Genomic DNA, 11537 nt, shown 5'->3' on the forward strand with positions numbered 1-11537 from the left:
CTATAAAATATTTTAAATGCTCAAATAATCATAAACTAAATTTTTTACTGTTGGATATATTCTAAGCAGTAGCCATGATTAATTTTATGATTTTTGGAAATGCCCTGGCATTTTTAATAAAGCCCTGAAGTTACAGAAATAATAGAAAATAAATAAAAACAGAAAAAGAGAGGGATAGGAACTAACCTGGTGCAGCCCACCTGGCAGCCCACTGGCCGGCCTAGCCCAGCAGGCCCAGGTGCCAGTCGTCCCCAACCTCCTGCCAGTGGGCAGGAGGGCGCGTGCCGTCGCGCGCTAGCCACGCGCCGGGCCACCTCCTGCTTCCCGCCGCTTCCTCAATGCCCTGGGGGCGCCACGCGGACCCTTGGACCCCCTCGACCGCTCCCCTATCTCCCTGCCTCGTCTCTCTTCCTCTCTCTCTCGAACCCGAGCGCAGCCGTCGCCGCCGACGAGCACCGCTGTGGCCACAACCACTGCCTCGCCTCGCCAACACGCTCAGAGGCTCCGCCTCGACCCACTCCTCCTCCTCACCGCGCCAAGTGAGCCGGGACGCTCCGCAGCGTCATCATCGCCACCGTCTTCAACCTCGGGAGACGGTCACCGCCGACGTCGATTCACCGTCGCCAAGCCGTCCCCGAGCAAGCCGAGCCCCTCTTCGTGATCGCTGTGAGCTCCGCGACCGTTTCCCCCTCTTCCCCGCTCCGTTTGATCGCTGTAGCTGTCTCCCCCTTGATGACCGAAACGCGCCGCCGCCTGAGCTCAACGTCCGCGTGGCTCCGGTGACCTTTTGGTCCCGGGTGTGCGTCTGATTGTCGGTGTACAAAAAGAGGGGTACACTTTTTTGTACCCCTATAACTGTGCACGGGCAGTCTGAGCCACGGGCACCACCACACCAAGCAAGGCAAGGGAGGTGAGCCAGGGTAAGACGGAAGCTCAAGAGAACTAGAACGACGCCAAGCTCAAGACCACGAAGAGCAAAGGGAACGAAGCGGACTCCCCCAGCAAGATCCTTGCCGGGGGACAGTTCTAGCAGCCCCGGCAAGACCCTTGCCATGGCAACTCGTCCCGCGCCTACGGAGCAAGTCACCCTTGAGTCTACTGCCCCCCAAAGGGCAAGGATTCGGGAGACATCCCCGTGGCGGCATGTAGATCTTCGTGAAGACATTCAAGATCAGATACGCACTAAGGAGACGACAACCCTTGGCGGGATCCCAGCCGAGGAGGACCACAAGGCCCCCGGCAAGCGCCTTGCTGGGGATGACAGCAGGCGCCTCGGCAAGACCCTTGCCGGGGCCCCGGCAAGGCCCTTGCCGAGGCCCCGGCAAGGCCCTTGCCGAGGACACTCACAGGGCCACCACCAGGCCCACGCCGACTAAACCTCCACCACCACATGCATGCAGCTGCCGACCCAACCAGCTAGGTAGGCACCTGCGTGGCGGCATGCAGATCTTCGTGAAGACCCACCACTGCGCCACCTCAGCTGCCTGCCTACCTACGTGGCATCGCAGGCATCGCTGGCCAGGGCGCGTGTCGACGCAAGAAGGAGCGGCGACGGACGAGACAGGTTTCTCCCCCATCCCCGATAAAGCAAGGACACGTAAGCGAGACACATTAAATGCGCCTTGTCATGTAATACGAGGGATAACCTCGCATCACTGTACCCTTTCCACCTCCTGTGTGCCACTATGGCATCCCCTTTTTTCTATAAAAGGAGGCCCGAGGCGACCAGGAGGGGGATTCGGCTTTTTGGAGCTCCTCACGCCCCATAGCTAGCTCAAGAACACCGATATACAATCCACCAAAGCAGGAGTAGGGTTTTACGCATCCTTGCGGCCCGAACCTGGATAAACAAACTGTGGGCTACCTGTTAGATCCGCTCTTCCCACGACCCCGCGCACCGCTAACCGTAGTAGGGATTCTTGTGATCCCATAGGTGTCGTTCCGCACCGACACTGATGTGTTCGCCGCATGTTGTAGAGAAACTCACGTGCTTTGGACTGTCCGTTTGCACACCACAACACCAACCCCGCAACCGCCCGAGCTCCGGTCGCCGCTGCTGATGCCGCCGTCGTCCCTACCGTCCACCTCAGGCCTCCCTAAGGCCACCTTCGGACGCGTCGTGATTCCAGCTTCCTGTAGAGCTCAGCCACGCATCCATCCATCGCCGGAGTTAGCCGGAAGGGCGACTCCGCCGCGTCTGTGTACTCGCTAGCGATTAGCCACCGGTGATAGCCACTGTTTGGGGTTAATCACCCCGCTAACTAAGCCTCTAAGCCACTAACAGCCGGGCCCCACCGAATTATTTAAACCCCTAACAAAATTAGTTAGACTTAAGTTAATCCCGGTGGACCCACGCGTCAGAGTTGACTGTGCTGACGTGGGCATTGACCTGGCCCACATGTCCATGACACTAATGGCACTGGGCCACTGACTGGTGGGTCCCATGCGTCAGGTTTGACTCTGGCCAGCCCCGTTGACCGCTGGAAATCAACCATAGCTCCAAATTAAACAAATTATATATGAAAAATGATCAAAAAATCCAATCTATCCATCTGTACTAGTTTCATGCATGACAAAACACTTTAACCTTGTTGTTTAGGTGAAACAATCTAATACACTTATAATGCATAAGAACTTAAGCTTCCATTTGAATCTTTGATTCAAATGGACCCATTTCAACTTGTTTCACATTGCATTAGGCAGGACACCTCATATGTCATGTCATAGCATGCATCATATTGTTGCATATTGCCATGTGATGATTCTGTTCTGTGGTGTCTTTCGTGGTAGGTTCTGCCTCTGAGGATATTTCCGAGTATCCAGCTGAAGGGCAGTACCCTACTACCACTCCATCAGGCAAGCAGCCCCATTGATCATATCAATACAATCCCATGTTCTCGCCTCTGCTCTCATTTACTGCATTAAGACAACAACGTTTCAAACTGCTGTGTGCTATGGTAGTTGAACCCTTATCCTCTGCATGACTTGTCTTTGCCACAGTAACTAGATGAAACCCACTAGCATGTGTAGGAGTTGATTGAGCCATGTATGTGTTTCCTACCTTGCTATGCCTGCTATGCTTAGAGTTGAGCCAGGTCTGGTTCATCTGGGTGATGGGCTAGAGTGAAATGATTATGTCGGTAATGTGAGGGATGTGTTGAACATGTTTTGGTAAAGGTATCGATGAGAGGCCATGTAGGAGTACATGGTGGGTTGTTTCATTGAGGCCGTCCCTAAGAACTGAGATCTGTATGTGTGATTTAAGAATCAGTTACTACCATACATTGGGCCCAAAACAAATGGACTCTCTCGGCTTCTTAATCACCCTAGTACTCTGTCCAGGAGTTGCAATTAGTTTATGGTGTTTGTAGGTTATGTGTTGGCGGCCGTGCATAGCGCTGACCCTAGGGGTGGGCTATGATGCGGTAGATACACCGTGGCCGGGTATGCCGGGTGCCCGTTTGGCGTCTCGGGACCCTGTTCACATCGTTCGGGGCCGTATGTGGAAACCTCGGCCAGACTCCCTGCGGATGGAACCTAGATAGGCGATAAACCTGGACTAGAGACTTGAGTGTTTAGGTAGGCCGTGGCCGACACCCTCGTTGGGCTTCCGCTTGAAGGTTGTCGAGTACATGTCGTGTAAACAACGATAAGTGGTGAGAGCGTGTATGAAGAAGTACACCCCTGCAGGGTTAACATCATCTATTTGAATAGCCGCGTCCGCGGTAAAGGACTACTTGGTTGCCTATACAGTTCATAGACAAGTTAATGGTTACTACTAAAAGACTCAAGATAAGTGTGAGTACTGAGGATGGCCCTCTCGTAGGATGACGAGGGAGGATCCCCAGTGGAGTATTGTGTTGGTGATTAGTGGACTCGTGTGCGAAAACTATTTTACTAGTGGTGTCTCGTAGGATAGCTTAGCCAAGAGTCAAAGCTGGCTTGCTGCAATAACTCCACCACCTTCTTGAGAATGAGCATGTATAGTAGGTTCTGTTGTAAGACTTGCTGAGTACCTTTGTACTCATGTTGCTTTAATTACTGTTTTCAGACAACAACACCGCCCCCTCCGATGGGTTTTATGTAGACCTCGACATCGATGAGTAACTTGCCACCCAGGTGGTGATTCTGGCCATGGAGGGCCCTATGTAGATAGACAGGCTTCGACAAGCCTTCTTTCTTTCTAGTGTCTGTACTCAGACTATTTGCTTCCGCATGTGCTTGTATGCTTGTATGACTTGAGTGTCGGGTCATGTGACCCCTACCTGTATGAACATGTTATGTATGGCTCTCTGGAGCCTTTAAATAAAGTACTTGAGTTGTAGAGTTTTGTTGTGATGCCATGTTGTATTTACACATATCGAGCATATTGTGTGTATGATTGAAATGCTTGGTATGTGTGGGACTCGACAATCTAGTTGTTTATCCTTGGCAGCCTCTCTTATGGGGAAATGTAGTCTAGTGCTCCTTGAGCCATAGTAGTCCACTACAGCCTGGTTCACCGGAGTTCTGCTAGCCCAGCACTACTGCTCAGGACACTTGACTGGCCGGCATGTGTTTCACTTCATTCCTATGTCTGTCCCTTCAGGGAAATGTCACGCGGTGATTTTCGGAGTCCTGCCTAGCCTGCTACAGCCCGGGTTCCCCGGAGTCCTATTAGCCCAGTGCTACAGCCCGGATTCACACGCTGCTGACCGACATGCTCGATGTGATTCATGTATGCCTGTCCCCATAGGTCTGTGCCGATTTGGGTTCACGACTAGCCATGTCGGCCCGGGTTCTCTGTCATATGGATGCTAGCGACACTATCATATACGTGAGCCAAAAGGCGCAAACGGTCCCGGGCCATGGTAAGGCGACACCCGTGGGAATACCGTGCGTGAGGCCGCAAAGTGATATGAGGTGTTACCGGCTAGGTCGATGTGACTTGGAATCGGGGTCCTGACATATGCACTGAGCTATGACGGCGGCTGATATGTCTCCAACGTATCTATAATTTTTTATTGTTCCATGCTGTTATAGTATCATTCTTGGATGTTTTACAATCATTTTATAGCAACTTTATATCATTTTTTGGGACTAACCTATTGACATACTGCCTACTGCCAGTTGTTGTTTTTTTCTTGTTTTTTACATTGCATAATATCAGTACCAAATGGAGTCCGAACGCAACGGAACTTTTTGGAGAATTTTTATGGACCAGAAGGAACAACATGGGCCAAAGAAGTACCAGAGGGGTGCCCCGAGGGGGGCACAACCCACCTGGGCACACCCTGGTGGGTTGTGCCCAACTGGTGGCCTCCCGCACCGCCTCTTAGCCCTATAAATACCCAAATATTTCAGAAACCCTAGGGCAGTCGATGAGACACAATTCCAGCCGCCGCAAGTTCCAGAACCACAAGATCCAATCTAGGCACCATCATGGACGGGTTCATGAAAGTGCGTTAAGTCAACTAGAGGGGGGGTGAATAGGCGATTTTTATGAATTCTTCACTGGGAATTTCAGGGTGAGGAAATTCCTAAGAGAAGAACTACTTGCAGCGGAATAAGTACTCAGATGTAAACATAATAGAACATAAGCATGGTCTTTATGATGAAATGAAAACAAGCACAGAGTACAAAACGCGTAAACGCATGACAAAACATGATGAAGACAAACAAACTGAAGAAATTGAACTGAGGAAATTGAGAAAGTCTTCAGTCAAAGTCTTCAAACAGATATGAACAAGCACACAACACGTTAATGAGGAAATGGAATGGGTTGAGGAAATAGAACCAGTTAGCTCGGTGAAGACAATGATTTGGTAGACCAGTTCCAACTGTTGTGACAGTTGTACATCTGGTTAGGGCGGCTAGGTATTCAAACCTGAGGACACCCAGTCCCGGACACCCAGTCCTGAACACACAGCTTAGGACACTTAGTCCTCACCGTATTCCCCTTGAGCTAAGGTCATACAGTCCTCACCCAATTACTTGTGGTAAGTCTTCAGGTGACTTCCAAACCTTCACAGACTCGGTCACTCGGCGATCCACAATTTCCTCTTGGATGCTCTAGACCATGACGCCTAACCGTCTGGAAGATGCACAGTCTTCAAAGGTAACAAGGTCGGATCCACGCAGGATCATTCTCTTTAGTGATGCCCAATCACTTTGGGTTTGGGTTTTCCTCACTTGATTATTTTCGCTCAAAGTCCTCGGAGGATGGGATGCTCTCAAATGACAAGTGTCAGTTTCTCTCGGAGCAGCCAACCAGCTAGTGGTTGTAGGGGGCGGCTATTTATAGCCTAGGGAGCAGCCCGACATGATAAGACATAAATGCCCTTCAATGATATGACCGTTAGGTGGGAAGATATTTTGGGATAGCTAGCGCATAGCACAACAACGGTCGGAAATTTGACTATCAAATTCCACAGGGCTATCATTTTCCTCACTTGTTGGCAATCCGCACTGGCGAATTCCTAACTCCTCAGTCAGAACAAATGCCTTAGAGACCATAAGAACTTCGTCTCTGTCACTGAAGAAGTTGACTGAACTTCGTGAGATTTCCAATAGCTTCACTCGAAGGGATTGGTAGATATAGGATTTTGAGTTGAGCATCACTTGGAAACTTTTCCTTAGTATTTCTTCGACCCCCTTTAACAGTACGATGTTTCCTATGACTCAAGAAAGAGAAAATGAAACTATGAAAACAAAATTCTTCATGCTTCATGTTCCTCGAATGAATACCAAGTCTTCATGGTCACACCAATTTCTTCACTTTCAAAGTCTTCAGAAAGTCTTCTGGAATACAAAGTCTTTAGTCAAAGAACTTCATTTTTAGGGGTCGACTTTCTCTGTAAATATCAAACTCCTCATAGACTTATAGACCTGTGAACACTCACAAACGCATCAGTCCCTTAACCTATAAGTCTTCAGTACACCAAAATCACTAAGGGGCACTAGATGCACTTACAATCTCCCCTTTTTTGGTGATTGATGACAATATAGGTTAAGTTTTCAACGGGGATAAACATATGAAGTGTAAATACTGATATTAAGGAATTTGATTGCAAGATATAGAAGAACTCCCCCTGAAGATGTGCATAGTGAGGAATTTGCTTTTGAAGCAATGCACATTTGAAGAGTAGAATCATGGAGATCTCCCCCTATATCTTGTAATCATACACACATTTGACATATAATATGAAGAATTTGAAATGCATGATGAAATATGGTGACGGATGTAATTCAACATGCGTGCATTAACATATATGAGGAATAAGCATGAAGAAGAACACATCAAAAGTATCAGACCACCATCGGGTTTTAAGTTTACAACTCGATCCAGCAAAGTCTTCAAAAGAACGAGAGTTGTAACTTAGAGAAAAAGCGCCCATATAAGTAGACCCACTTGAAGACTAACTCAAATTTCTCCCCCTTTGTCATCGAATGACCAAAAGGGATGAAAAATGAGGACTAACGCCCCTGAAGAATATCATCACTGAGTCGATGAAGGAGCGCCAGCATTGTTGGGGTCAATTGTTGAAGTCGGGCCTGCCACAGTGTCGTCCAAGTCTTCATGTTCATCAGTCGCGCGTGATGAAGAATATGAGCTGGCTACCAAGGAAGGAACTTTTGTCTTCTTGAATTTCTTCGCCGGTGGTGGCTGAGACCATTCAAAGTCCTGCTTGAAACCCATTTGCTTTAGATCATCTTCACGATACAGATGTGACAAAACAGCCCAGGTGCAACCGAAGACTTCATGGGGGTAGTAATGGTTCTTCTTCACTGCATTGTGTGTAGCAGTCATGTTGTGAAGAATTGAACCAAACTGATGCTTAACCCATTTGTGGTTGCGATCGACCTTCTTGTGAAGATTGAGGAGAAGATCACGATCAGTCGTCACCCTTGGAGCTGTGCCTTGAGGATTTTGCTTAGAAGCATTTGCGGCAGAGTCATGAGTGGCAGAGTCATCATTGGTGGAGTAGGATGCAGCTTTGCGGAACAGACCATCCAATGGACGAATGCCTTCATCAATAATAGCAGTAGCCTTGCCCTTTTCATCAGATGAGGAAAATGTCCGCTTGAGGACTTCTATTGGGGGCAGGTAACTGACATGATTCTAAAAATCAGCCTTGTAGTTGAGTGAAGACCATGTTTTGAGGAATCTCATAATCCAAGGAGCATAAGGCTTCAACTCAAATGGAGAGAGGGCAACATTTTCCAGAGTCCTCATGAAGAAATCATGGTAGTTGATAGGAATGCCATGTATGATATTGAATAGCAGATTCTTCATGATGCCAACAACTTCTTCATCATTGGAATCATGGCCTTTGATTGGACTCAATGTCTTCGTCAGAATGCGATAGACAGCTCTAGGCACAAACATCAATTCCTTCACGAGGAATTTGGTCATTGGAGCTTGACCGGGCTTCAGCGGCTTCATCAACACTTGCATGTAGTGAGCGGTAAGTTCAGGTTCATGATAGATGCAACGAGCGCCTTCAAGGGGAGAACTGACACGCAGGGCATGAAGTAATTCAGAGGCCGGTGCTTTGAAATGTGTGTTCTCTGTCATCCAGTCCAACACCCAAGTGTTCACATCTTCAGCTTCTCCGGTGATGTGCAGCGTTGCGTAGAACTGAAGAATTAGCTCTTCATTCCAATCAAGAATATCAGTGCAAAATTTGAGCAGCCCAGCGTCATGAAGAACACTAAGGACTGGCGCGAAGCAAGGCAGTGATTCCATGTCCACGTGAAGAATATGCTCAGGGTCGAAGACTTTGTCTTTGTTGAAAAGCAGCAAAGAATAGAAGTTTGCTTGGCTGGCAGTCCAGAAGCGCTTCCTTCTAAGGCGAGCAGAGTCACAGGGGTTGTAGTCCGTGAAGAATACATGCTCGTGGAAGAAGTCATCAACCTTGAATTTTTGCTTCTTTGAGAAAGGATCCTTTGGCTTGGGGTGAGGAGTGTCAGTCCATTGCATCACAACCTCAAGAATCGCAATCTCAGGATCCACAGGCTGAGGAATTTCAGTTTCTTCTTCAGTGGCAGCCCGGGTCTTCAATTCTTCAGCAGCAATGTCATCAGCACTAGTGGCTGGAATTTCTTCAGGGATAGACCGAGTGGGGTGTGGTTCTTCAGAACCCATTTGAACTTCAGTGGTCACAGGGGACTGAGGAATTTGTTGCAGAGGAGTGAACAATGGAGAATTGGGGTGCTGACTTTCCCAAAAGTCATCATTCAGAACTGGCGTTGTGTACCCAATGTCCACATTCTCATCTTCTCCACTCATTTCTTCAACACCGGCCTCTTCAGCAGTAAACTGAGGCATGGGCGATGAAACAACTGGGGTTGAAGGGATTGCATCCACTTCAATTTCTTCATCCAACTGCTCTGAAGAAGCAGTAGAAGGAATGTCTTCATCGGATCCGCTTGGGATCACATATTCTTCATCAAAAGGAATGAGTTCCTTTGATGGCATGGTTGAGACTGCAACAACATCAATCGGTTTTTCAAACGAGCTGGTCAAGTTCTTCATCTTCTTCGGAGCTGAAGAGTCTGATGAAGTTGATGCTTTCCTTTTCTTCATAGCTGCACGCTTCACAGCCTTGGTCTTCCTCACTTTTGATGCAGAAGGAAGAATTGGATGTGGTGCAGGTGCAGGAGGAGCAGAGGAAATTGGTTCCGTTTCTTCAGGCACAACTGATGTAGTTTCCCTGGTACCAACAGTTTTATTCAAGCACAGCGGTTGAAGCTTCAGCTGTCCTGGCAATTTCTTCAGGCGCAACACTAGTGGTTGCCCTGGCAGTTTCATTAGTGGACGAAATGCAGTCATCAGCCCTGGTAGTAGCATTTTCTTCAGCAGCCTGATTATCATCAGTGGTGCTGGCATTTTCTTCAGTAGGCTAAGCAGATGCTTTAGCCTGAGGAATTTCTTGTTGTGTTGGAGCTGCAACATTGGTAGTGAACTGTTCAGTTAACTTGACAAATCTGACTTTGGCTCCAAGCCAATCTGCACGGTACATGTCAAATTCATCACTGAGGTTTTTGATCTTAGTCTGAGCAGCAATGAGTTCATTAGTGGTCATTTTCACAATGTTTTTATTCAGAAGGTGCTCCTTCTTGTATTGCGCCTTCTTCAGCTGCCTGGCCTTCTCAAACTTCAATTTCTCTTTGTCAATGAAGGCAGTCAGCACATGACTTTGACCAGGAGTGAGGTTCATCTCTGGCAGAGGTGTGTTGGGGTCCTTGTGCCACAAGTGGATGAAATCGAGGATCAACTTGGGATCCAGCATCAATGGCACATTACCGCCTTTGGCTCTAGCGGCCCTGTGCTGCCTGTCTTTGATGATTTTTGCGAGTTCTTCATTATCAGGTTCGTCCTCAGAGGATGGTACTTGAAAGGCGACCTACTTCTTTTGAGGACTTGGTCTAGTGCCTCATCCTGCAGTGGCCTTGGTCTTCAGCAGAGTGGAGCCAGATGAAGAGTGCAGAGGAGCTGATGAACTTGCTGAGGCTCCTGAGGCAATAGATATGCCTATTGTCCTTTGGGATGAGGCGAGATGCGCATGTGCTGAGGATTTGGATGGAGGAGCTGAGGATTTTGAAGGAGCTGGTGCGGCCTGAGGAATTGGCCGTGAGGGCTTATCAGAAGTTGGCCGTGAGGGCCTTGCAGAGGAGCTTGGCCGTGAGGGCATTGAAGAAGAAGAGGCATTGGGCTTGTGTGCGGGCTTCTTCGGCATGGCCTTCTTTGGCTTGCTAGCAGAGGCCTCAGCAGCAGCAGTAGAGTCTTCATTGAATTTCCTCACTGCTTCTTTTGCTACTTTGGCCAACTTAGCTTGACGCTTGGCCCATTCATCAGGATAGTCCTCACCGCGCTTGAGGCTAGTGGGATCAGCTTCTTGGCTAGGTGCCAATGGAGGTCTTGGACAAGGAGGGTGAAGAGCGAATTTCTTCATATACTTTGGAGTGACATAGCGATATTCCCTCCATTCTCGTGCCCATCTCCTCTCTATCCTTTGTATGCGCACCTTGCGCTCACTACAAAAAAAAGACACATCCGTGACATTTTGGGACGAACGAATTTTTTTCCTGTCATACATATGACACTTCTATGACGATAATTGTGACAAAACGCGGTATCATCATAGATGTGGTGGGCTCCTACTTCTATGACAAAAAATCATGACAGAAAAATGGGCTTTTCGTCCTGGGCGGGCTGGAGACGCAGCTGCATGACATTCTTTGGGCCGTCCATGACGGAAAAAACCATGGTAGAAGCGAGGGCGAGGAAAATTTCAGGGAGTTCCGGTTACGGTGGGAGGTTGGGGGCCAAGCGATGCGCGTTTCTCTTGTGCATGTACGCGCGTGTGTGCGAGGCGTTGGCTCTAACTGAACCCGAGCGAGGCGTTGGGCTCTAACTGAACCCGAGCGATTACACTGCAGGCTACGCGTTACTGAACCTGAGCGATCGATCGATGGCTGTTAACTGAACCCGATCGAGCGATTCCTTCGCTACTGCTGCTAACTGAAGCCGATCGATGCTGCCTCTGGATGAA

Source organism: Triticum aestivum, chromosome 7A, assembly GCF_018294505.1.
Source record: "Triticum aestivum cultivar Chinese Spring chromosome 7A, IWGSC CS RefSeq v2.1, whole genome shotgun sequence".
NCBI lineage: Eukaryota > Viridiplantae > Streptophyta > Magnoliopsida > Poales > Poaceae > Triticum > Triticum aestivum.